This window comes from Lissotriton helveticus, chromosome 1_1 (assembly GCF_964261635.1).
Source record: "Lissotriton helveticus chromosome 1_1, aLisHel1.1, whole genome shotgun sequence".
Classification (NCBI taxonomy): domain Eukaryota; kingdom Metazoa; phylum Chordata; class Amphibia; order Caudata; family Salamandridae; genus Lissotriton; species Lissotriton helveticus.
Genome location: NC_136057.1, coordinates 2,100,312,869 through 2,100,335,174, shown reverse-complemented (window position 1 = coordinate 2,100,335,174; position 22,306 = coordinate 2,100,312,869).

The window sequence follows — 22,306 nt, the reverse complement described above, 5'->3', positions numbered from 1 at the left end:
AAAATCTCCACCTACCACCAACATATCGGTGTCAATGCGTAGCAAAGCATCATGGAGACTTTGGAATAAGGCGGGAGAGTCTGAGTTGGGACCGTATACTCCAGCAAAGGTGATTTTGAAGCCAAGAAGTACCCCCGTAACAATAACATATCTGCCACCTTCGTCAATTACGCTGTCTGAGTGCACAAAGGGGACGCGCCTATGTATCATTATCGCCACGCCCCTCGCATATCTGTTGTAGCTGGAGAAGTACCTGTGCACGCCCCAGCCCTTGGCAAATGAGGAGGAGTCATTCCGCACTAAGTGTGTCTCTTGTAGAAACAGTACATCAACCCCATGTCGCGCTGCGTAGTTTAGAACCTGACGCCGCTTTCTTGTGTTATTTAAACCCCGGACATTCCATGACATCAGGGTAAGTCTGGAAGGACCAGACCGCTGTCCTACCTTAGCCATTCAAATCCGAAGGAATAAAAATTAAACAAGCGTGTGTGTATCCGCCGCCTCCCTCCCGCAAAATAGGCATCATTCAAGAAGAAAAACAGTGCATTTTCATTAACATTAGAACCAAAGAATGAAACAATCCCCCCCACCCTCCCACCACCCAGCCTCTAATTAAGCCCTAGGAGGCATCTCCCACCCCAAAGAATAACACCAATGTCATCAGACAAAAGCAATGGTTCAGTAATATACTCGAAAAATAAAAGCAAACTAAGAGAGAAGCACAATACGGCCGGTGCCGTGGGGGGGTGGCAACGCTCCGCCACGCGGGTACCCCAGCCGGGGCGACATTCAATTCTCAACAAGTATAGAAAACACTGCAAGAATAGCAACACCTTTAGGTGCATAATACAAAAGTGAACGGCCAATCTAAAAAGGGTATGATTCAGCCTTGTCCGCTCTCCGCAAAAAGGTCAGCACTGGTCTGCGAATCTGTGTGTGGTGGAGATCTTTGTGCTTCGCCTGAGGTCCGAGATGACCCTCTGTTTTTGTAAGCTTGACAAAATTCCTGTGCCTCAGCGGGGGAGTCAAATATGCGAAACCTGCCATCCACGTCCACTCTGAGCCTGGCGGGGTACAGGATTCCGTAGCGCAACCCCAGTTTGCGCAAAGCGGCCTTGACACCAGTGTATTTTCGGCGCGCGTCTTGGACCATCATTGTGAAGTCCGGAAAAAAGGATAGCACTCCACCTTGCCATTTCACTTCGCCAGCCTCCCTGGCAGCTTTTAGTGCCGCGTCCCGGTCTCTGAAGTTCATGAGTCTGGCTATGATGGGTTGGGTGGCAACCCTGGATTACGCCGAGGCCCTAACGATCTGTGTGCACGCTCCACTATGAAGCCAGCCGTGAAAGTGTCCCTTCCGAATAGTTCGATCAGGAGATTTTCCACAAATGTGTCAAAGCGTCCGGTCGCCATCGTCTCCGCCACACCAATTATGCGAATGTTATTGCGCCTACTGCGCGCTTCTAAATCCTCATTCTTAATAGCAACATCTTTAAGGATCTTCTCCACGCGCTCCAATCTTTTCAGCGTCGACGCAGCTCCATCTTCTAAGTCGGAAACTCTGGATTCAGCCACATCCAGGCGCCTATCATGTGATTGAATCTTCGCGCCCATATCTGCCATTTTCTTTTCGAGGGTGTCGAAGCGGGAATCCAAGGCCTTAAACCCAGCACGCATTTCGCCCAGCATCGCGGCGACCATACCAGCGGTGTCTCCTGTTGTCGCTGGGCCTTCAGTGCCCGCAGCATGTGTAGGTGCGTCCTCAACTGTGTGGAGGGAAGCCGTTTCGAAGGTAAGTTTCCTCTGGTTGGGATCCCTTTTTCCCATGGTGGAAATGGCGGTGGACAAGCACCAGTGCGTCAAGACACAGCGACAAGTGCGGCCAGCAAGAGCGTTGAGCACAGTTACAGGGCACCCTGCAAGCAAGGTGTCCAGACCGGGACAAATGGATCAGGGGTCTCAAACACCACCCCGTGTTAGGCGCAATCCGCACCGCAGAGGTCGCGGGGACGCCAAGGCTGAACTGCGCAGTTCCGGGGGGTGCTTATACCGGGGTGACACGTCCGTCTGGAGCCAATCCGGTGGCCAAGCCCTCGCAGTATGTAGGGCCAGTGGTGGGTCGTGGCAACAACACTGCGCCAGCAGTCAAGACTATTTCTCCACCCAGTTAGGCAGCAAATGGCAGCGTCGCAGGGAGATCAGGCATCCAGGACAAAGAGGCACAATCAAGTAAACAGGCCAGAGTCACAAAGGCCATGCAGACTTCTTGTAATATGCGTGGCCAGTTGCAGCATTTGGGGGCTGGAGAGTGTGTTGTTCGTGGGCCAGTTAGGGGACAGGCGCGAGTCGGGGATGCGTGCTGGTGGTGGGGGCGAAGATGTAGTGCCCCCACCAAATGTGGAGATGCGGGGCTGCCTGAAAGTCGCCCTAGAGCCCCCCGGGTGCACCCCCCGTCACCCCCCAATCACACTCAGGATCCGCCGCCCGCTGCTCCCGCCCGCCGCCACACAGCCCAGGCAGTCTCCAAAATCGAGGCCCCGGCTCCCGAGGCCGGACCAGGCCGCAAGGGCCGGTCCCGCACCGGGGGTCCGCCCCTCCACCAACGGAGACCACCGGGGGCAAGCAGCGGGCCTGTGAGAGCCCAACAGCAACCCCAATGCCAAGGGGGCTAACGAGGCCGCCCCACAGAAGACTCACCGAGCGTTCCGGCGCAGCAGGGTCACGTCCGGCGAGGCCCGGGAGGCCTCACCACCCCTCCGCAGTTTAGCCCGTTCTCGCCGTCCTCCGGCCTCTAATCCCGGCCAGCGTCATCCGATGGTCTTAGGGGTCGTCATCAAGCATTTACCGACCCCTAGGCAGTGTCGGATCGTATGGGAATGGCCCCGTTTGCAGCCCGCTCGGCGGCCATTTCGCTCGCCTGCGTAGCCACGCCCCCTTCATCTGGAAATTTTTTGATATACCTGAGGGACAAAAAAAGTAAATGCTCCAAAGGTGGAGTGTAAGATCTGCCATACTGTACTTTCCCGAGGAGACCCCAGAAGGAAGTACAGTTTTGGTAATTCTACTAAGATTCGACACGTCCAGAGGAGGCACCCCCAGAACTATGCCCGGGAGAGTGTCAGGGCTCTGGCATGAGAGGCTCCTAGGGATCCACTTCGACTGGAGGAGCAACTGCATCGGTGAGGGGGCGACCAGAAGAGCTGATCCCAAATATTCAGCCTGTTTTTAATGAGGCCACAATCAAATGAAAACATTGTGATGCTCTACTTTGTTACGGGGAACAAAGTATTATGATCATTGTTGGAGCATTAGAGAACCACCGCTGCCGTCCCCAGCCCTAATTTTGATTATTTTTTTTGCTCCTGTTGAGTAGTTTCCCATTCCCTGCTTTTGTTTTTGATGAAAAAAAAAAGAAAAAAAAATTATTTTTAGAACTACCTCCAATTCTCAAAAAAGAGCTGTATTCTTAAAAAAATGAAAAAGAGTAACTGAAGTGGAGTGCAGTGAGAGAGGAGAGGAAAATGAGTGTGAAAGCAAAGAAAGGGACGAGAGGGGAAGGGAAGTGAAGTAGGGGGACTGAAAGAAGGTGAGTGTGGGAGGTGAGTGAGGAGAAGGAGAGTGAACATGGGGAATGAGGATAAGTGAAGAAAAAGTAGTAAAGGAACGGGGGTGTGGAAGGGTAAGAAAAGAGCAGTGATGTTTAGGAAAGAGTGGAAATACAGACTGGATAAAGGCAAGTGAGTGTGAGACAAGGTGAGTAAGGGAGTGAAGAGACAGAGAAAGTGAAAGAAAAAATGAGAGTAGAAGACTGCATGCGTCACTTTTACGCGCCGGTGCGTCACTTTTTGTGACGCACCAGTGGTGTAAAAAAAGCGCCTTGTTGAGTCATATTTACAAAGTGACGCATCTAGGTAGATGTGTCACTTTGTAAACCCCTGTGCCACATTATACCTGCGCCAGGTATAATGTATGCAAAGGGGGCGTATTGACGCAAGAAAGGGTCGTAGAAGTGATGCAGTGAAATCTATGAGATTTCACTGCGTCACTTTTAGGACGCCGTTGCGACAAAATCTTGCGCCTGCCTCACAGCAGGCGTAAGACTGATGCAGGCCCTTTCACATGGGGCTTGCCCCATGTGAAAGGATGCATTGCTGGAGTTGCGTCACTTTTGTGACACACTCCAGCAATGCGTCACTTTTGCGCTTACAGATATGTCAGAAATACTGACGTATCTGTAACTCCTTTCGACATGATGCGTCATACATTAAATATGACACATCAGGAATGTCTTAAGGAGAGCGCACTGATAAGTGACGCATCGCTGCTTTCACGCAGCGGTGCGTCGTTTCTCATAAATGAGGCCCTGAGTGAGGGAGGAAAGAAACATAAGTGAGGGAGTGTGGCTGCGTTATAGGGAGTGAGCGTGATAGAAGAGGAGTGACAGACTAAGGGGTCAGAGACAATGAGGCTAGCAGAGAGAGAAAGAGGGAAGGGGAGTGTAGAACTAAGAGGACAGAGGGAGTAAGAGAAGGAGTTAGTGAAGTGGAGTAAGGAGAGTAAGGTAAGAGAAAAGAGTGAAGGAGCAAAAGAAGGAAAGAGACAGGAAGGAAAGTAAAGGTTAAGGTCTGAAAGAAGGTGAGTGTGGGAGTATGGCTGAGTTATAGGGAGTGCGTGTGATAGAAAAGGAGTGAGAGACTAAGGGGACGGAGAGAATGAGGCTACCAGAGAGAGAATGAAGGAAGGGGAGTGTAGAAGTAAGAGGACAGAAGGAGTAAGAGAAGGAATTAATGAAGTGGAGTAAGAAACTGCACATTTTAATTGCTTGTACTTTTAAACACTTTGAAAGTCACATAACATTCACCCATCCCCACAGTGCTCATTCCCCTGTTACCATGGTAACTCCCTCCTCACCCAGCACACAGTTCAGAAGTTCATCATACTATGTTGCAAAAAAAAAGCAGCAAGGGTGTTTGACCACTCAATGTACCAGCTAATCATGTGCAATGTTTCTTGAATTGACTTTTCCTCAACCATTGAAATGACTTCTTTCAAAAAACAAAAGCATGCACCCTAGTTTTCAGTAGAGAATGTTAAGAAGGCACCAATCATTTTTTGTTTTTCAAGTGCACTGAATCTCAAACACTTTTTTACATAACTCCTACTTTAAAATGTAAATTGATACTTGTATAGCGCACTACTCACCCGCAAGGGTCTCAAGGCGCTTGTACGAATACCGCTGTGGAACCCATCCTGGCTTTCCCTGTGAGGTGTCCACTCCTGGGCACCCCCAAGGTGGAGGCCAGGCATCCTTAGCGTTGTGGGGGCCATTGTGGAGATTAAGCAAGCTATTGCCCAGAGTTGCAGAGTGGGACTCCATGATTGGAATAGGCACCGAGGCAAGAATTATCAGGTCCGTGGAATTTTTTAGCCCAAGACCCGTCGAGGTGGGGAATTGAACCCTGGTCCCGGGCAAGACCTCTGCATCAGGGTCTGCCGCTCTAACCATTGAGCCACACTTCTCCACCAAACTTCAAACTGCCATTTCATTTCCACAACTCATCTGAATACAAGCACATCTACCTTCAAGATGCCAAAAGTCTGGTTTGTGGGTCATAGCTTTGTCCACTGGAGTCAAAAATACGCAGCTAACAGAGGTATTTACAACCTCGATTTACCAAATGTGGACATTGTATGGATTGGACAGAGAGGATTGAGGAGTCACCAATTGATACCATTGGTAAAATCCTTTATGCATCTTCCACACCCTGACCTTATAATTGTGCACTGTGGTGGAAATGACCTGGGCACTTTGACTGGGGTAGGTCTGGAAATGCTTTTAAAGGACATCTTTGGGCAATTGATGTCACTTTTTCCAAAAACTGCCTTGGTATTTTCTAATTTATGCAAAATGGCCAAAAATGGAACTGGTCCAACCAATTTTGTCCACAGATTGAGAAAGCAAGGAAACATGTGAATAAATCTGTTTCTGCTTTCCTCAGAGACTATGGTATGGGTTCCATTTACCACAACAACTTGCGTTACAACATGCAAGACATCTATAGGAGAGATGGGTGCATTTTACAGATGAGGGGAATAGAGTTTTCCTCTTGAATATAAGACTCTGCATTGGTACCTACTTGTAGGTACAAAAAACACCCACATAACACAACAGCTCTTTTCAAAGCTACCCTACCTCTAAGCACTCTAAATTATTTTTTTACTATAATTTTTTACACTGTTTTTCCCTGTGGTGCGCTCAGGGTGCCTGTACCGGAGCACGCACCTGGAAACGCACCCAGCGCTTACCCCGCAAAATTTAAAAAAAAAAAAGTATTTTTGCCCTTCAGGGTCCTTTTAGGCCCCCCTCAGAATACCTAGGGGGTCAGGATGTGTCTACTCTGCCCCTTTTTAATTATATCCCCCTTTCTTTTTCACCTCTTGTGTCTCGATTCTACCGAGACACAAGATGGCGGACTCTCCGGACTGTTTAGAATGTTGACAGACACCCGACAGCTAATCAGCTTTCTGCTCGCGCGCCGGGTGCACTCCCCGGTACGCATACCGGTGAGCGCTCGGAGCGCGCCCATAGATATATATTTGTTTTTGAAGTTAATTTTCAAAAAAACTACTGGAGCAATTTTCACCAAATATAGCAAAGGCACATCTGCGTACCAGTCCCTACAATTTTACCAAGTTTGGCGTAATTTGGTTCAGCGGTTCGGGCTGTAGACTTGTCAGACCGTCCTATGGAAATTAACATGGGAAAAACACGTTTTGGGACCCCCCTTTTTTCTCAGCCCCCACTTCCCGAATCCCCCTGAAACTTTCAGGGAAGGAGCGCAGCGGAGCTGGCCAAAATTTTGGACAATTACACACAAATTCCTCAAGCGGCGCCTGAGTTATTCCCAATAGAATGTTGCGGATTTCCTATGGTAACCAATCCTAACTATAACTACCTACTGGCGCCCGCCAGTAGGTGATATATATATATATATACATAGAGCACACATTTACAAGGCTATGTTTTCAACATATAAGATATGGCTGGAACTTCCCTTGGAACATCTCTGCCCTTCTCCCCACTCTTTCTCCTCTCTGCTGGGCACAAGCAGGTGACCTCCTCCTGTGCTGTCTGAAACAATAAGATATAGCCCCTGAGTTACTTCACTTTTTTTAGAGCCACTGAGTATGTTGCAATTCTACTTTGCAGGACGAGCGGATACTTGTTCCAAAAAGCAGGACGTGTATTTGAAATTATGTAAAGATGCTGGAACAGTCCTCTTAAAACCAGGGCTGACCGAGAAAATCTGGGACCTTTGGTCACCCTAGCGTGCACGTAGAAACAGACATCTCACTAGAGCCCAAGCAGAGACAGTCACTGAATGTCTACAATTGAAGACAACCTAGAATACGAGGAAGTCAGGATCAAACAACATTCGACATAAACTATACAATTGGGTTCTATCCTCCGCTTCAAAACACGAAGCTATATTTTGTTTCCTTTTGTCAGTGCTCTGAAGTAACGAACAGGTGGAAGGCAAAACATCACATTGAACAAACATATAAACAAACTGCCATTAATGCTTTAAAAGGAAATAATTCAGCAGCGGAAAGCAGTTTATCACTTTCGGACACACATGGATTTAAGTGTCATTAGTTTCCTTTAAATTTACAAATGAGGTGTGTGTGAAATTCGTTTAATTTGCTTTTGAGTTAATTATGTGAAATTTAGGAGAAATTATGCTAAACTATGTATAATTGCACAACATGCAAAACTGGCACTGACACTATACTTTAGTGTGAAATGCATCTTCACATCCATTTTGGATGTAGGAACGCATTTCACACTAAAAAGGAGCGAAAAAATCAAAGCACCACAAACAGCAGCTAATTGGTTCTGGTCATTCATGTTGTTCCTGTGCACACACTCTAAAGTTTTGCGCTGAACAACATGTAATTACATGATATGGTGCAGTAGCGTTATTTTAGGAATTTCGCATAACAAGTTTAACACGAAATTACACGAGATTAAGCCTGAATAATGGAAATTTCACTCGGGCCTACTGCTTCCAACACCGGTGGGCAAACATAAGTATACATCATTGAAAGTATATTGAGCCTGGATGTTGCGAGTGTGTGGATGGCCAATGCATTCATTCAGCTGTCAGAGAAGAATGAGTGCAGAGGATAGCAGGCATGAAAAGAGGAATGCGTAGGCAGTTAAACTAATTCCTTTTGCACAACTATTCATGAGCAGGTTCAGTCAGTTGAGAGTAGGTAAAGTGGTCCGAGTGGGATGTAGGCAGTGGGTATATCTTTTGTAGAAGACACCAGGGCTTGTTTCACTTGTTGCAAACTGAATGCAGTGTTGAAATGATTAACCCTTACACTGTCAGGGCTAAAATACATTTCTTTGCATTTGATGCCATAGGTATATGTCCTATTGACAGTGAATGGACTAACAACCGTGGAACTGAGTTGGTGGACTTGGTGGACACTGCTGCATTGCATACTGGAGATATCGGAGGTACAAAATGTAGGTGTGCAATAGTGATTATCAGATAGGGACAAGGTTGTGAGCAAGCAATAAGTGCATCATTGAGGTGTCCCTGCAGTGAGTAATGAATTGAAACAATGGTGCTGATTCAGAGGCATGAAAAAGTATGTAAAAGAGTACTCCAGCAGAGTTTTTTTTAAATACTCTTACATGCCTTTTGGAATGAATCCCAAAGCATCTAAATGGGAATAAAATCGGACTATTCAAGGACTATATAAATACAAATAGAAAAAAAGATTGTGCCCTCTTTGCACTTTTATAATAGGGACTTGGAGGTTTCTGGGCCAGTTCACAAAGGCATGTAAGAATACATAAAGAGTACTCATAAATGTTTTTGTGCTTTTGATAGACCGACAGCACTCTGCATTTTTACTGCTGTGAGGTAAGCGGGAGACTAGTATTTGATTTAAAGTTTTATCAGAAAATAATTCCTGACCACAAAGAAAATCAAATAAAGTAATTAAGCACTGAAACAGTATGTTTCCTTCTCCTGCCTTTTATTTTCATAGAACTGTTAAAAATAAATGTCTGTATTGATATTGGCAATAGCAGTCCCTTTTTACATAATGTCAATACTGACTCATTCCATTCTTATTAAATTCTCACCATGGCGGTATTTGAAATAACTCAATTCAATTTTTAGTTTATTACATAAAAGATGAGTTATTGCATTGATTTGTATTCCCATTAACTATTTAGTAGAGTGGGGGTAGCTATCTAAAATGATTAATGTTCTAAAGATAATATCCAATTAGAAGTGTATCTTTGGATGCGATTTTATCATGTTTAATATGTATTATATTTCACACTGTGCACATTTCATTATTCAAGGAATCAAGCAAAATCTGCCTCCTCTGCTGATCCAATCTATAAGTTGCAGAACAAGCAGCTGAAAGAACCAAGGCCTGCCTCGTACACTCCATGCTTAATTTTTCTACGAAGGCTCTAAATATACACCCAATACATAAGGAGTGTAAAATGAATAGGTATTAAGGCATTCAAGAGCGTCTACTACAATTAGCCACTTGTCAAACATATATATTTGCTTGGCAATGGGAATTTATGCCAACCGAGGACACAGCTAAGCAATTTGGTGCAGCCCTACGGCCACACCCATCAACGTCTCACAACTCCTTAAAACTCATGCAATCAGCGTCACGAAACAGAATCAGACTTTGGTCTGTGGCGGAAAAGCTTGTAAAGTAATACACAGAATTACCCAAAGGAACACTGGTGCCACACTAATGGCAGATTGTATGCTATAGAACTGCTAATTCACAAAAACAATGGTGCACATTATCAACAAATAGCGATATTTATCGCTATGTAGGCTTAGCGGCAATTTTTTTATCGCCGCGCATCACCGGATTTTATCGCTGAGATAACGTGCTATTAGCAACGTTTATCTCAAAAGCGATAAAATTCCTGGCGATAGAGGCAAAATCTGTGAATATCGCTGAGAATACAGCGATATTCACGCATTATCGCTAACAGGGTCTTAGCCATTATATCCACCTCCCATTGGATATATTGGCTAAGAACTGGTCTGAGGAGGGGAGACATCCTTTACAACGCAACTTTTACCACGCAGTGCCATTACGACGCAACTTTTACAACGCAAACCATTACAACACATTGCGCTGGGGGGGCGCTCTAGGATAGGGAATAGGTTTAATTTACTATCCAACACCTTCCCTACTATCCACGGGGACTGGAGTTGGAATAGTAAATTAAACAATTCACTATCCAGCGCCCCAAAGCACTATGCGTTGTAATGGTATGCGTTGTGAAAACCGCGTTGTAAAGGCGTGCGTTGTGAAAGCATGCGTTGTGATGTCATACATCCCTGAGGATGCGTTAGTTTTGGGAGATATTCGCGCTTAGCGTGAATATTTCCAACGCTACGCCTGTGTTGGTAACAGGTGATAGCGAGGTTAGCGACTGCTTTCAGTCGCTAACAGGTTGGGAATGCCCACTTTGCATGTCATTAGCGATAAATATCGCTGACATGCAAAGCGGGCGCATGCTATCGCCTACAAGCTGTCGTTAACTGCTGTTAGCGACAGCTTGCTAATAGGGCGATAGAATTATCGCCACTTAGTGGCCGAAAACGGCCGCTAAAGCGGCAATAATTTCCTATCGCCATGCCCCAATGTGTGGTGAAGTTGGGAGCTGCCCAGTTATCACTCTAGATATGGTCACAATGAGCCCCCATAGAAGCTAACTTGAGAATAGTGGAGGTGGCAGAATGAGGTTGTGAGAGAGTAGATTGATACAAAAGTAAAGATATGAAATAGCTGACATATATGGTCTGCAAGCCTTCGGCTGCTTGGGCAAGAAGCAGATGCAGCCGGCAGTTCACTACAAAACCTTCACATCCCGCCGCAAACCCCCTAGCCGCTGGTAGACCAGCACACTGGAACCTATGCAGATCTATTTGGCCTGTTTTTCAAAATCTGAAATCTAATTTTTCTCAATATTACTTTTATTGAGACCACAGTAGCTAGAATCAGAAAGAAAATAGAGAACAACATTATCACATAGAATAATTCAGGTCGGATTATCTCTCTCTTCTGCACATGTTCTGCTTTGTCTAGCATGTCCACCTATTTCCAGGGTCTGAGGAAGGGTGCTATGGGCGCTAACGTACGACAGGAAACTGGTGGCCTTTACTCCCCGACTGATTGTGGTGCCCTGTTCCCCTCTTCCCTTGGGTGCAAGTGACACTGCACATACTGCACCCATGATAACTACGCCCCTGCCCATTTCCTTTAGTGGTCTGCCTTTCCGCAGTAGCTCCACCTATTTATCTGACTATTCTTTTCAGATACATACATGTAATGATTTTAATGAATCGAGCATAAATACAATTTCAATACTGATGTACAGTAGCTGCACCAATATGTATTTTTTATGCGACATCCTGGTCCTTTTAGTTTGGAGCTACTGTCTCTGTGCCACAACCGCCTATCTCATAGAATAGAATAGAATAGAAGCCATTTATAAAGCGCCTGGTTACTCAAAAACAGAGTGTCCCCGCGCTGAAAACCGCAAAGGAGCTCAGAGGGATAAACACAGGTAGTGGGAGGAAATTAGATGCGGGGGAAGAGGAAAGTTTTCAGTTTTCCTCGAAATCTAATTTCAGAGGGTTCCATCCGCATCTCGAGAGGAAGTTCATTCCAGCCCTTGGCAGCCAGGTATCTAAACGAGGAGCCACCCATCTTAGCTCTAGTGATCTTAGGGATTTTGAACAGCATCGTACCAGAAGATCTTAGGTTCCTTGTAGGACGATGTATAGTGAGTAGACAGTGCAGATAATCTGGACCGGTGCCATGGGCTATACGGTGGGCAAAGCATAAGGCCTTGAATTTAATTCGCTCCTTGATGGGGAGCCAGTGGAGTTTGGACAAAGCAAATCTCCCTGAGGCTCTTCGAGGGAGCTTGAGCACAAGGCGCGCAGCGGCATTCTGAGCACGCTGGAGTTGGTGGATGCCCCTCTTGCTCAACCCCAGTAGCAAGGCGTTCCCATAGTCCAGATGGGGGGTAACTAGGGCATGGACAATGGTCTTTCTGGAGTCCATGGGAAGAAGGTCTAGTACCTTCCGAAGGACCTTCAGTACGCTGAAGCATCTTGCTGTGACTTTGTTTACATAAGGTTTGTATGACAGATTTGAGTCCAATGTTATGCCCAGTTTGCGCACCGAAGCCACAGGACAAGGCGGACTGCCCAGTTCCGCAGGCCACCACATGTGAGACCATGCGGAAGAAGATTTTCCTACCACCAACAGCTCGGTTTTGTCGCCATTAAGGCGAAGGCAATTGTTGTTCATCCAAGCTGCCACGGAAGAGAGGCAGTTGGAGAAATTGGTGGCATCTTCACTGTGGTCGGGCGCAAGTTTGAACATCAATTGGGTATCATCAGCGTAGCTGACATTGCCCACCCCATAAGCCTCTACTATGTGAGCCAGGGGTTCCATATAGATATTAAACAGGGTGGGGCTCAGACTCGAGCCCTGAGGAACCCCATGGCTCACCTTTCTGAGAGAAGACTTAAAGGGGGGACAGTGCATCTGAAAGCTCCTGTTGGCCAGGAAGGACTCCAGCCACGCAAGGGCTGACCCCTTTACTCCCATTCCAGATAGCCGAGACAGCAGCGTTGAGTGCAGCACGGTGTCAAAGGCTGCACTTAGGTCTAAAAGTACCAACGCTGCTGTCTCTCCCTCATCCACTATGTGTCTAAGACTCTCGGTGGAGAAAAGTAGGGCTGACTCAGTAGAGTATCCGGCTCTGAACCCTGATTGAGTAGGATGCAGGAGCGAGTGTTCTTTCAGATAACTCATGAGCTGCCTATTCACTACTTTCTCCACAATCTTGGCACAAAAAGGGAGGAGGGATATGGGGCGGAGATTCTGGAATTGGGAGACGTGGATGTTGGCCTTTTTTTTTAGGGGGATTACTTGGGCAATTTTCCAGGCATCTAGTACCTTGCATTCCTTGAAGGACAGCGATATAATAGGACTGATGTAGTCAATTATCGTGGACTCCATGACTCCTCTGCAGCGAGTCGGTGGACATACATCGCTCGGAGAGCCGGAATGTATGTTATTTAAAATGCTGAGAAGCTCTTGTTTCTCAGGAGTGATAAAGCACATGAGGCCAGGGGTCCCCGTGTTGCTATTATTGATTTCTGCCGATTCGCTAGAACTGGACTCATCTTTTGTGAAGGTGGCATGGATTTTGTCAATCTTGTTAACAAAAAAATCAGCAATGGAGTCACACAGTTCTTTCGAATAAGTGTCTTGAGCTTCCAATCTAGATGGAATAGTAAGTTCCCTATAGATTGAAAACAGTTCTTTAGTAGGATTGTCTGCTGAATCGATTCTATTTTTAAGGTGGCAGCTTTTTTCCGATCTCACTAATTTATGATATTTATTTAGTTCAGTCTTGTATAGTATTTTATCCTTGAGTTTGTATTGTTTTCTCCAGTTGCGCTCAAGAGTTTTACATTTGGCTTTGGCTAATTTTAATTTTTCAGAGAACCATGGGGCGGTTTTAGACTGCCTGGCGGGGGGCTTAGATGTCCAAGGGGCTATCTCAACCAGGGCATTGGACAGCCAATTTTCATAGTTTTCGTAAGCTTCTTGAAGGGAGTTACTTGGCGAAGGTGGATTTTTTTGGAGGGCATGTCTGAAGGCATCTTGGCCAAACTTCTTCCAGTTTCTTCGTTTAAGGGGAGGGGGTTTAAGAATTCTATTATCTGTGGGTGTATTATCAACTAGGAACGGAATGACAAAATGGTCTGACCAAATTATTTTCACCGGAGGGAAGGCAGTGATGCCCTCCCAGTTGGCAAAGATGGGGTCCAGGAGATGGCCATCTCATTTGTCCTTCCATGTGTCTCCAACTCTTGTTGCTGAAACAGAATCACTCCCTCTTCCCTCATGACACCTGGCGATGGCAATTATGGGTAATGCACAATAACATCCCAGAATGCATCAGTCCCTATCTTTGGGTGGAGGGATCACCCCAACAACCGGATCTGATATGCTTAATGTTCTGAGCCAGCACTTAATTGATCGATGCTCGAATATTTTACGCTTTATAACCATTGCATTCGATTATCATGTAAAACGCAGAGTTTGGGCAGTGCTAATGGAAGGACGGAAATCCCCTCCCAGTCATGTGAGATTAGCGGATGTTCCGAAATAATCTATGCTCTTGCACACATGTCTAAATAATGTGCACTTGGTAATTGAACTAGGGGTGCGGGAAGTGATCCCGCCGATAACCTTTAAGGAGTTTACTTGAAATCTGACAAGAAAGTGGCCTTTGCGTGTCTGTCTTGCAGAATGTAATGGTTTTTTAAACATAGACTGTCAGATGATCCCTTTGGCCTGCTAAAATTAATTCTTTTAACATTGTGTTTATTTGTCCATTCTCTTACTCAAAGCAAGGGCATTTGGTAACTTGATGCTGGTGAAACTTTTGCTAGGGTACAGGACGGTGTGCAATGAGAGAATCAATGCTTTGTGGCACACATAAATAAAGACAACACAACAAAATGCTTGTTTCCGGTCCAGGGAAGACATGGCTTGGCAGTTCGGGCAGCACTGTTCCCATGGGGAGTAGGGTCGAGACTGATTTGCAAATGGCTTGGTCCAAAACTGACGTGACGTGGTGAGCAAAATAAATAAGGATTACATAAACCTAGATCTGTGTCTGGGGGTGAGTGTTTGGAAAGTTTCAACACTCTGTCCATCATTTTATTTAGTGATGATGCAATGTGCACCCTAAGTTGCTATAGGTATGCCCAGAAGTGGGTCCCTTGCTCCTTGAACCACTGGATTAAATCTAGCTTGGCTGATAAGGGGAAATACCCTGGAACTGGTCCTGGATGCTTTTTGCCGGTCCAGGGGTTGAGTGTTTGAAAAGTTTCACTCCGTCCATCATTTTTTTTTTTGTTGTGATGATACACATGTAAATAAAAATATCTGTTTTTTAACAAGCTAAACTTTTCAAGTTATTAAACAAAAATGTCATCAACTTTAAAACACTGTAGGACTCATTATGAGACCCATGTGTGTGAGGTGGTAATATTGGACCCAGTAAATACAACTGTGGTGTATTATTTCACAGATGGGGGGTTTAACTGCCCATTTGAACTTCTAGACTTCAGAATGATGGATAACATGGTACTAGCACACTTTACCCTGTCCTGAGCCACAGAATATTGTGGTATCTTTCCATACAGATTCTGACAGTTTTTATCTGACAAAATTTGCCTTGGGGAAAAAAGTGCAGTGTTGTCGTACAAGCTAGAATTACTGAATCAATGACAAATTCCAGGACATTAACTTACACTTCATATTTTAACCATATATTTGTGAGCACGTGATCCAGAATGCTCTATTGGATCTCATGTGATTCTTCTTTATTATGTACATTTGCTCTTCAAATAGCATTTGGATATTTTACAGTCCCATGTCTTTAGTGAGTTGATGTGGCTGGTCAGCATCTCCATTCTCAAAACTGTTAAAGCAACAGAGTGGGGGCAAAGCATTTGTAAAATGTTGATGCAAAGCCATCCGGTCCTGGGACGTTTGCACTCTTGAGTTTGATAATGGCCTCCAGGATCTCTTCTTTGGTTAAAGGTTTGCCTAATTTAGTGCTCTCCGTCTGTGGACAGCCAGAGGAGGCCAATCTAGCCCAATATTTCTGAACTCTCGCTTTGGAGCGTGTGTTGGTGCCGAGTATTTAGGTTAGAATAGTATGACCTAAAACACTCCACTTTGCCCTGGTCAAGTGTGTAAAGCTGCCCATCTGGCATGTTACTTCATAGATTGTGTTACACATACCTCTGACGTGCAGGAGGTTGGCTAAAAGGCTTGCATTATTTGTTGCCCCATTTGTAGAATTTGTTATCCATCTTTGTTAGAACATAAGCTGGTTTGTCCATCTCAAGCTTCCTGAGCTCGTCCATGGTCAAGAGGATTTTCTTCCAAGTGTTTTGAGAGTGTATGCATTTGTGGTCTCCCTGCAGATTCTTCAGATCTGTCAGGCCACATTGACGCAGGATTTCCCTAAATTTTTTTAAGCAAGTCGCTTCAGTGATAAAGCATCCTCTGATCATGGCTTTCATGACATCCCACTGAGTTGCTGCCAATGTGTCACCTTTACCATTGTGCTGAATGTCTTCCTTGATACTCTTAGTGATGTTGGATACCATTATGGGGGTCTTTGCAAAGGGCATATCGGAGCCTCCAGGACGCACCTGTCCTGGGGGTCATGTCTGGTTATATGTTGGGGAATAAGTGACCTGGGCATGATACAATAGTGTCATTGGTTCTTGCTCGCCTTCAGTCAAATTTGGTAAGAGCCTTTTATCTCACAGGAGATAGCCTTGTCAAGCATATGTCTTGTGGGCCGCAGAAAAGTGGGAAAAACCTCGTCCCAGTGAATGTCCATATGTCCAGGTGTCTTTAATGCTGAACTCGTCCATCAGAGCTCTGCCCACCGGGGATATTATTATCGACCCACTGTGGTCCATTCTGTCCATGTCAACTGTGTCATCCCAGATCAGAATGAGATCTCCCACATCAAGATTCAGGCAGGGAACCATGCTGTCAGAGTGCATATTGCATCAGTGAGGGCAGCAGACTGAAGCTATGATCGGGGCGAGCCCCAGAGTGTGCCTGTCAGGGCTACCCAGTGCCCTGGTTTGCCATGCCGTATCGACTCAACTATTAAAGTTTGCCATGAGGTTGCCAAAATCCCCACCCTGCACTTCTTTTTCTCCCCGCAAAAATAATATTGCATAGGGAAATGTGTTGACCACATGTGTGGCCAGTCTTGTTGCAATATTTAGTTCTCTGGAAGCAGTCCTATGTCTGTGTGCATCACCAACACCTCCTGCAGAATGGAAATCCTCTTAATGGAGTTGTTAAGTCCCCTCACTTTCGATGTGATTACCTTAACGGTGTATAGCAACATATGTGTAGGGTGGAAGAACATCAACCATATCACTATCAACTATGAACACTACTGGTGGTATGTGGATATGACCTACCCATCCCTCTCCTATACCCACACCTCACCCATCTTCACCGCAACAGAGTAAGCCAACCAAAACAGTCAAACTAGTGCATTCAAAGTCCCAGTGACAAGGGGCATTCAGCCACATCCTTAGCTATGCAGCGTGGAACCTGGGTAACTTTGTAAGTGTTGTGGGAGTTGGGCATCTGTCAGCTTCGGTAGTGCCTCCCCTCTTCCACGACATTGGTTGTTATACCAAATCTGAAGCTTAGAATCCTCCAATGATGAAGCCATCACCTGGGACATAGATTTATGGCAATGCTAGAATGGGGGTCGGGTAACGCCCACTGTGTCATTGATGAGGCTCTGTGGATTGGAATTCCAGAAGGTCGGGCTGCGGGGAGCCACCGTTCCCTCTAAGCACCTGTTCAAGTGCTGCTTTTCATTCAGTCATGGGTCCTCTCTACTCAGACTAATCCCTCTTCTTTTCTCAGTTACCAATCAACATATCGGGCAATGGGTCGTGGGAGGTCTTCCAAATGTCCTTGCTTCTCTTCTGGCATGCTATTTCAAGAATATGACAGCATCCTTAAGCAATTTAATTGCCCTTCTCCTACCCCTCTATTCAAAGTGTAGTCGAAAGGGGTGCCCCCATCTGTAGCGCACTTTGGGGCTCATTATGATGGAGGAATTTCCGCATCCTCCGGGCCGGCGGAAGCCACCGCCGGCCCGGAGGATGCGGAAAATCCTCGGCGGACCCACCAAAGACCCACCGCCACATTAGGATGGCTGGTGGGTCCTGGTTTCAGTCCGCCGCTTTTCCGCCGCGGTTGACTTACAACCGCGGCGGATAAGCTGTAACATGGCTGGCAGTGTCTATCAGACACCGCCAGCCATATTAGGATGGAGTAAAAAGTATGCTTTTCCACTGCGGCTTTTCCGCCGTGGAAAAGCATACGGACCTTCACTTCGGGGGCCCGTTGCGGGCCCCCTGGGTGAAGGGGGGGTGGGGGGTGCACATGGGGGGTACCTATGGTACCCCCCAGCATTTGCGTGAACAAAGCGGCAGGCACCGCGCGGTGCCTGCCGCTTTGTGCTCGCAAATGCTGTGCATGCATTTTTAACATTGCGGCGGGTGCAACTTGAAGCTCCACCTGCCGCAATGTTAAAAATAGAGGATGTGACCGCCACCCTGGCGGTCACATCCTAATCTGTATGGAGGGACCGCCGCTGCCCCTGCGGACGGTCCCTCCTACTCTATGGTGGCGGACGGACTCAAGTCCGTCCGCCATCATAATCGGCCCCTTTATGTTCTTTAAGAAAGGTGGTGACGAGGAGAAAGGATCTGTGTTTGATTAGCTTGATCATGGACATATCTTGGAAGATTTAGAGGGAGTCGCCTATATAGGACATCAGGCCTTTTCTTCTCACAGTGCATCCTTATCTGCATATTGATGAAAGCGCATTAATATGTCCACGCATTGCGGGATGCAGGACATCCTATTTGCACAGCTAATATGTAGAGGTTCAGGGCTGTGAACATTTACGCTACCCCAGAATATATTGTTTACTGTCTTTACCTTCTCTCCCTGGTGGGACTCATTGTATGAGTAGATTAGAGCATCAGAACGTATTCTCCACATCCTCTTGTTTTTCCTGCATCTGTATCACTTTGGCCCGTAGGTCAATCAGTTGAGGGTGGTATTTCTCAAGGTCTAGGCATCTCTCATCTTGGGCATACTCCAGTGAGTTGACTCTTTGATCCCGATCATCAAATCTTTGCGGACTTACAAGGGGCTCTGTTTCAGATCAGTTCACACCGATACGATTTTTTTCATTAGGTCCGTAAACATTTGGGTCATAAAGCTCTTAGTAAGCTTTTTGCCCTCATTGAGCGGGCCCTCCGTGATATCCTGATGCTTTCTTGTTTGTGGTTTAGAAGATCTCACCTTGTCTCAATTATGTATACTTGTTGTGCCTTTTAGGAGTGCTTTAATAGTACCTTCAAACTTGTGTCTCATAGAAGCAATGCTGCATACCGTCTCTCAACCCCGTCATTGTTTGTGCTTCTGCCTCCTTGGATCACCTCCAGCTGGTGTTGGTAGTGGGTCCGCATTTATCTTTTACCGTCCCAACCACTTTGCCTTTATAGGGTTTGTGGTGTTCCATTTACAGTCTGATGATCCAGGCTAGTGGTCGGGACCTGGGAGAAATAGCAGGTACCTCAGGTTGCTCTAGCCACATACCAGCCCCTTTGCTATGTACTCTGGCCCCAGGAAGAAGGGGGTTTTTTTAGTTTCCATGGGAGCTGTTAGAGTGCCTGTACTGCCCTTGTTGACTCTGTTGGAATGAGGGTGTTGCACAAGGGCCTCTCCCCTGTAATATTCACTCCAGGGATTGTAGTCTCTTGCCCTGGAATTTGGCCTCCAACCTCCCACCATGCTCTCTTCATTGCTACTGCCAGGTAAAAGAAAATGGTCGCTGTGGCTGTGCGCAGTGTAGCTGTCGAAGGGGCCCAAAATGTCACCACCTCCCCGGTCCCTCGAACACCCTGCTTGAAAGGAGTCCGGCATCATGCCGCAGTAGTTGCTCGATTGAGGGCTCAAAACTTGCCCATTATTGAGTCTTTCCAGGAATGCTCTTCTTCAGTGTTGTCTGCCTGGGCGGAGTCAGTGGGATGGCTTCTTCCACCGCAGGTCACCTGCATGGCACCTGATGCTCTCCTGCTGTCACCACATGCCAACCCTGTTATGCCTTCAGCTATGCTCGGGCCTCACAGACCTGGTATCCGAGCACTTCCCCTGTGCCATCTTGGGATTGCCCATGCCCCAGGACTCATGATTTAGACCTGTTTTAGAGCACACGTCTAGCTTCTAAACCATCCTAAAACAATCCACCATTGAATTGCATCTCCTTATATAAGAAAGTGCTTGTACTGTTATGTGAAGGAATCAAGCAATATTTATCCTCATACAATATTACAGTCCCTGCTGTAAACCAAGTATCAATAAAATGTGAATACTATTTCTGAAATTATCAAAACCCACTTATGATCGTATAATAATAAGTAGTATAAATAATATATACTATGTGCCAGTGCAAGGGACTCTTGAAGTGGAACAGTGCAGACGTAGAACATATAATATCTTCCAATCACCTGCCCTTGACAGCACAACTAGCAGACAGTTAGACTTGGTATCTTTGGTGTGGTTTCTCCTGACGTTTTGCCTCTACCTTCTGTATTTTTGATGCTGTGCTAGATTTTGTTTTTGCTGGCTAAGATGCTTTGGGGACTTTGCCACTGCTGATAAGTGTCAAAGTGCAAGTGGTCCCTGTGTAAATTGTTATTACAATTGGTTCTCCCTGATTGGCAGATTTGATTTACTGATAAGTCCCTACTACAGTGCACTGAGTGTGCCAGGGCCTGTAAATCAAATGCTGGTAGTGGGCCTGCAGCACTAGTTGTGCCACCCACATGAGTATCCCTGAAAAGGTATCTCAGACCTGCCACTGCAGTGCCTGCGGGCAGTTTTAAATTGCCATGTCGACCTGGCAAATGCACACACTTGAAAGGCCCTAACCTTTCCTTTTCTTACATGTAAGGCACCCTTATGGTAGGCCCACAATACTCCAATGGGCAGGGGGCAGTGTATGTAAAAGGCAGGACATGTACTAGTGTGTGTGACATTTCCGGATAGTGAAATACTGCCAATTTCGTATTTCACTATTTAAATGCTATCTGTCCCATAGGATAAAAAGGGAGATACTTTGTAACATCATACAAGTATAACTTCCATTGTGCCAATATAGAGAACTAAAGTTTAGGATGTTTAAACTCAGAATTTAAGAACACATCTTTTTGTAAAGATGGTTTTTAAATTGTGTGTTTGAAAATGCCTCTTTTAAAAAGTAAATGACACACACTTGATGGACAGAATACAGAAGAAATCAAAACATTCACCCCTTTTCAAGAGATCTAGGTTAAATCAATTATTCTTTTGCTCACCATGCCACCCCAGTTTAGACCTGGCCATATGCAAATCAGTCTTGGCCCTGTGCCTCATGGGAACAGTCCAGCCTGAACTGCCAAGCCAGGTACTCCCTGGACAGTAAATAAGCACCGTAGGACCGGTTACTTTAGAAAGTAGGCATTTTCTTCTTTAACCATTCTGTGTGCCTCTGCCTGTTTGTGGATTGACTGCCTGATTTTAAAGCGACAGGGGCTGGGGATGTGCATTCACTGTAGACAGTCACTGGGGGGGATGGGGGGGGTTGCGGTGTGCCTGGTCCTTCCTGGATGACTCAGAGCTGAGCTGAATAGACCTTGGCTGTATTTAGAGTAGTGGGAGGAGTTTTGCTTGCAACTGAATAGGACATGTCTCCTTTACACAATGATTTCTCCATCCCATGTGGCCATAGAGCACCAGTGAGGACAAAACTGGTTTGGACTGGGCTCAGAGACCCTTGCACAAAGAAAACAAAGACAACATGGGGTATAAGTAGAAGACCTTACACTCCAGAACTTTAGATCACTTCAGGACTCAAGAGGAACCTTTGCCAAGGAGAAGAGAAGGAGAACTGTGAGAAGTACTGCCTCTTTTGCTGTGTGCTGTGCAGGGTAGACCTGCAGTTGCTGCTTCTGCCAAGGAAATGACCAAGACTGGAACTTTGCTATAGGTATGCTTGAAGCAGATTTGCCAAGGGCCTGTGTGTGCTGGCCTCCTGTTCTGCAGTCTCAGGGACACGAAGAATTCATCCCCAGCTCCCCTGAACTCTATTGCTGAGATCGCTGACCTGCCAGGAGGAGCCTATTCCAGTTTTGGGCCTCTGAAGGTAGTTCCTGCTGTTAGGAGTGGAAGCAACTTGGAAGAAGCAGGAAAACCTGTCTCCGACACTGTCCGTGACGCTGATGTGATGCCACGACCTGCACCGAGGCCTGGCGCATCAGCCGTGAAGTGCACAATGCACTACCTGGACTGCACCGCAGCTCCGACACACTTCGACGCCTGCCAACGTCTGCAGTTATCAGCATTTCCCGACGCCAGCGCTTGCACCAACTCTGTCATCATCAGCACCTGCATCCTGTTATCGTGGCGCTGATAACCGCCGAGGGTCACTCCATCAACTCGCTGACTTTGTATCGCCACACCTGAACTGACGCCTCACCGCAGACGCAACCCCTTCCCCTTTCCTGGTTACAACCCATCACCTCCTCAC